The sequence below is a fragment of the Lissotriton vulgaris genome, unplaced genomic scaffold (assembly GCF_964263255.1).
Source record: "Lissotriton vulgaris unplaced genomic scaffold, aLisVul1.2 SCAFFOLD_227, whole genome shotgun sequence".
Lineage (NCBI taxonomy): Eukaryota > Metazoa > Chordata > Amphibia > Caudata > Salamandridae > Lissotriton > Lissotriton vulgaris.
Window position 1 is genome coordinate 1,341,508 of NW_028242055.1, and position 6,000 is coordinate 1,347,507.

The window sequence follows — 6,000 nt, forward strand, 5'->3', positions numbered from 1 at the left end:
CTGCCGCTCTTTGGATGTCCTTTTCCACATCTCTCACTCTTGCCATACTTCATGTAGGAAATAGATTATTTTCAGTGGGTGACTATCTGCCTGAAGGAATAATCACAACTCTTACTGGGGTGAATCCTCGCTCACTAAATTAACGTGAGCTCCATCCCCTGGTAGTTCTGAAGCTGAGGAGACAGACTCAACTTAGGCCAACGTGTAAAGTATTTAATCAGTAACAAAACAGTAATAAATTCAGAATACAAAACAGTAAAATCCCAAACCCAATTAAAAAAAGAATAACATATAATATGCTAAATTACACCAAAGTGACAATAATCCAATAAGGGGAACCAGAGATAGGAAGTCAGGGGAGTCAGTCAGAGACTCTCTGGGTGTCTGACGAAAGCCAACAGCAGGGTCCATTCCACATCCAGTAGTCACTGGTCAGCTCAGCACTTGCAGGAAAGGCCTCATGGGACTCTGTAGCTTGAACCAGAGGTTAGCCGTATGATCCTTGGAGTCTAGTTCATTGTCCTGGGTCCAAGAGGAAGCAGGTCCAATCTGGCAGGGCTCCTCAAGTCACAGACCGCAGGTTCAGACCTCTTCTGGTCTTCCCCAGCCCCAAGAGTGTTCTGTACCTTGTGAGTGATTGGTGACGGCGTGGACAGCAAGTGTTGACTTAGTATCCTCTTCTGCCTTTCAAGTGCCCCAATGCACTATTAGTAAACAGAGCATTGAGCAGGATCGAACACAAATATCCACAAGCATTGGTAATGCATCTATTTTGCCTATGGAATTAACAATGAGCTGTTTTCATCAATCCACGTCTGGAATAGGAGAGCGCTCCGTGACAGATAACACAGGAGTAGAGGATGTGGCGCAGTGTCCAGATCTGCTGACTCGAAAGCTGGGGATCCCAGTTTGATTCTCTGCGGGCCTCACAACATCCTTTGATTTTTTGCAAATCACTTAATCTCTTTGGGTGATACATTGTTATAAAAATATGCTGTAAGAGTAAAAGGCAAAACTTTCTGGAATTATAGTTCCACCAAAGTGAATGTTAACAGTGCTTCTGCTGCAAAAAACTGATGATAAAAGCAGACTAGGAGCAAGCATTGGTAAATGCAGGAAAATATGATACAGCTAATGGAAATGGAGTGAAGGCAAATGGCACGCTCCGAAACCTATGAGAAGCCAGGAAAAATAAGAGTCGTGATTTAAGTCCCTTTTAAGTTTATAATACTAACAATAGATTTCTCAAGCACAGCGCAAGCGCTTTGCAGGAGAAGCGTAAAAACTATGCACACATCTCCCACTCTGCATATTCTGTGACATTCAGATTAGTCCCCTCTGCCTAGTCATGTCATCCTATTGTTTGCTTCAGATGAGCAGTTCACACCTATTCAAGTGCTATTTCCTAGGTGGGAGAAGTCTGAGAGCAAATGCAAATTAGCCTCCAGGAATTCCAGGCAGGGAAAAGGTCACTTTCTAAAGTACTTTTCCTTAATATGTATTAAAAAAAGCCTTATTTATTGGCTTGGATTTTAGTTACTTTTAAAAATAGTGGTATGATTATTTTTCTAGATATTTACTTTCCATAGATTCAGTATTAGTATTCTAATCTGTAATTTTGTTTACCATATAGGACAGTGAGGCCTGCTACAGTGAAAAATAGTTTTTGGATGCTAGTCACTGTAGGGGCAAATGCAGTGCATATCCCCTTATGAGCCGTAAGGCCTACAAAGAGGTAACCTATTATTATTTAAATAGTAGGCTCCAATCTGTCAATAGTGTTTTAGACATGTTGAATTGCAGTTTTTTGTACTACCATTGTCCGGATACACTGGTAGGCTTTAAGTCATGTATGCACTGCCACTGTAGTGAATGGCGTATTAGGTGCTACAGTCCACTGGTGACATTTAACATAATAAAGCACAGCATAGTGAATCCAGAAAGTCTTCAAGCTGCAAAACTACAACAACTGGTAAGAAACTATTTGTTACAGGCCACTCTGTACCATATACGAGGGAATTATAGGTAAGAGCATTTGCCACTTAGGACAATCTCAGGGGGTAAAGTGCATAGAGTTCTAAAGCCATAAAAACGGATGGGGTCCAACAAAAGGTGAAAATTTCCAGGAGGCCATGCAGACACAATAGATTTCTTACACAGGATGCCAAGTTACACTAATATGTCCCTTGCCCGGCTTCCCTGCTCAAGCGTTCAAATGTAGGCAGTTTGCGCCCTCTGCAGTGGCCTTTGTCTGTTCAGTGCTCCTGTGAGCCTACTTGTAACCCTCTGTCAACATATTCCCTAGCCACTAACCCTTTCCATGGGGAACCCTTCACCTCTGGGGAATATCATCTTTCTAATGGCTATACTAGCCTCCCTTGTGGAGGTAACACTGTGGGTAGCTTCCTATGACTTCGTGAAGACAATACCAACACCATGGCTAGGTCCCTTCCTGTGCTCTGCAGAGGACTGGATTTCTTCCTCTCTAAACTGTTTTGGGGACTTCTCTGTATTATCCTGGTCTTCCCTTTCCATCTGCAGGTAGAACCTGAGCCACCCTTCCTATGGTAACTACTTTCTTTAACACTCTGGTGTTAATCCATAGGTCAGCTTCTTTCCCAAGCCCTCTGGGCACAGTGAGCCTGGTGTCTATCAGGTGCCGGTGAAACACTGTAAACTGGTTACTTTAATTTGAATCATCAAATTGTACGGCCATCATAACAATTTCCTTTGCTGAACTTCCCCTAACATTCCAGTCTGTGTGCACTGGGGTGTGATCAAAGGACAGGAGTGTGTGAGGGATGTCTGTGGGGTGTGATCTAAGGACCGGCATGTGTGAGGGATGTCTGTGTGGTGTGATCAAAGGACAGGCGGTGTATGAGGGATGTCTGTGTGGGGAACGTCGTTTACAACGCGGTGTTTACACCGCACGACCTTTTCCCCGCAGCTGTTACAACGCAAGTCGTTACTACGACTTGCGCTGGATGGCGCTGTGGGATAAGGAATGTTTTAATTTTATAGTCCAACACCTTCCCTACTGTTACGGGGACTGGTGTTGGAATATAAAATTAAAAAATTCCGAAATCCGCGCCCTCCAACGCAAGTCGTTGTAACGACTTGCGTTGTAAAACCTGCGATGTCAAGTACCGCGATCTAAAAGATCGCGTTGTACTGACATACATCCGTCTGTGTGCACTGTGGGGTGTGATCAAAGGACAGGTGTGTGTGAGGGATGTCTGTGCACTGTGGGGTGTGATCAAAGGACAGGCGTGTGTGAGGGATGTCTACACTTTGGTGTGATCAAAGGACAGGCGTGTGTGAGGGATGTCTACACTGGGGTGTGATCAAAAGACAGGCGTGTGTGAGGGATGTCTACACTGGGGTGTGATCAAAGGACAGGCAGTGTGTGAGGGATGTCTGTGTGATCAAAGGACAGGTGTGTGTGAGGGATGTCTGTGTACACTGGGGTGTGATCAAAGAACAGGTGGTGTGTGAGGGATGTCTGTGGGTTGTGATCAAAGGACAGGTTGTGTGTGAGGGATGTCTGTTCACTGTGGGGTGTGATCAAAGGACATGCATGTGTTAGGGATGTCTGTGTACACTAGGGTATGATCAAAGGACAGGCGTGTGTGAGGGATGTGTGTACACTGTGGGGTATGATCAAAGGACAGGCGTGTGTTAGGGTTGTCTGCACTGTGGGGTGTGATCAAAAGACAGGCGGTGTGTGAGGGATGTCTGTGCACTGTGGTATGATCAAAGGACATGCGGTGTGAGGGATGTCTGTGTGCACTGGGGTGTGATCAAGAAACAGGCGTTGGTGAGGGATGTCTGTGTGCACTGGGGTGTGATCAAAGGACAGGCATGTGTGAGCGATGTCTGCACTGTGGTATATGATCAAAGGACAGGTGTGTGTGAGGGATGTCTGTGTGCACTCTGGGGTGGGATCCAAGGACATGCGTGTGTGAGGGATGTCTGTGCACTGTGGGGTGTGATCAAATAACATGCGGTGTGAGGGATGTCTGTGCACTGTGGTATATGGTCAAAGGACAGGTGTGTGTGAGGGATGTCTGTGTGCACTGTGGAGTGTGATCAAAGGGCAGGCGTGTGTGAGGGATGTCTGCACTGTGGGGTGTGATCAAAGGACAGGTGTGTGTGAGGGATGTCTGTGCACTGTGGGGTGGGATCCAAGGACATGCGTGTGTGAGGGATGTCTGTGCACTGTGGGGTGTGATCAAAGGACATGCAGTGTGAGGGATGTCTGTGTGCACTGGGGTGTGATCAAAGGACATGCAGTGTGAGAGATGTCTGTGTGCACTGTGGAGTGTGATCAAAGGACAAGCATATGTGAGGGATGTCTGTGCACTGTGGGGTGTGATCAAAGGAGGTGTGTGAGGAATGTCTGTGCACTGTGGGGTGTGATCAAAGGATAGGAGTGTGTGAGGGATGTCTGTGTCCACTGTGGGATGTGATCAAAGGACAGGCGTGTGTGAGGGATGTCTGTGTGCACTGTGGGGTATGATCAAAGGACAGGTGGTGTGGGATGTCTGTGTGCATGGGGTATGATCAAAGGACAGGCGGTGTGAGAGGGATGTCTGTGTGATCAAAGGACAGGTGTCTGAGGGATGTCTGTGAACACTGGGGTGTGATCAAAGGACAGGTGGTGTGTGAGGGATGTCTGTTCACTGTGGGGTGTGATCAAAGGACAGGCGTGTGTTAGGGATGTCTGTGTACACTAGGGTGTGATCAAAGGACAGGCGTGTTTGAGGGAGGGGTGTGATCAAAGGACAGGCGTGTGTGAGGGTTGTCTGCACTGTGGGGTGTGATCAAAGGACAGGCATGTGTGAAGGATGTCTGTGCACTGTGGTATATGATCAAAGGACAATCGGTGTGAGAGGGATGTCTGTGTGCACTGGGGTGTGATCAAAGACAGGCGTCTGTGCGGGATATCTGTGTGCACTGTGGGGTGTGATCAAAGGACAGGCGTGTGTGAGGGATGTCTGTGTGCACTGTGGGGTGTAATCCAAGGACAGGCATGTGTGAGGGATTTCTGTGTACACTGGGGTGTGATCAAAGGACAGGAGTGTGTGAGGGATGTCTGCACTGTGGGCTGTGATCAAAGGACAGGCGTGTGTGAGGGATATCTGCACTGCGGGGTGTGATCAAAGGACAGGCAGTGTGTGAGGAATGTCTGTGTGCACTGGGGTGTGGCTGGTTAGTACCGGGGAGCTGGTGGGTGACTGGTTTGTACCGGGGAGCTGGGGGGTGGCTGGTTAGTACCGGGGAGCTGGGGGAGTGGCTCAATAGTACTGGGGAGCTGGATAGTGCCGTGGAGCTGGGGGGATGGGTGAATAGTACTGGGGAGTGGCTGGATTGTACCAGGGCGGTGGGAGTGGCTGGATAGTACCGGGGAGTGGGGGATGGTTGGTTTGTACCTGGGAGCTGGCGGAGTGTCTCAATAGTACTGTGGAGCTGGGGTATGGCTGGATAGTAATGGGGAGCTGGAAATTGCAGTGGAGCTGGGGGGATGGGTGGATAGTACTGGGGAGCTAGGGAGTGGCTGGATAGTACCTGGGAGCTAGGACGTGTCTGGATAGTTCTCGGGCCCTGGGGGGAGTGGCTGGATAGTACCAGGGAGCTGTGGGAGTGGCTGTTTAGTACCGGTTAGCTGGTGAGTGGCTGGTTAGTACTGGGGAGCTGGGGGGGCAATGGCTGGTTAGTACCGGGGGGCTGGGCAGTGGCTGGTTTGTACCGGGGAGCTGGGCAGTGGCTAAATAGTACAGAAGAGCTGGGAGAGTCGTCAAATAGTAATGGGGCGCTGGGACATGGCTGGATAGTATCGAGAAGCTGAGGAAGTGGCTGGATAATACCAGGGAGCTGAGGGGTGACTGGATAGTGTTGGGGGCATGACTGGATAGCATGGGGGTGCTGGGGTGATTGCTTTAGGCATGGCTGGTTAGTATCTGGGGCTGGGGGGATGGCTGGGTAGTACTGGGTAGCTGG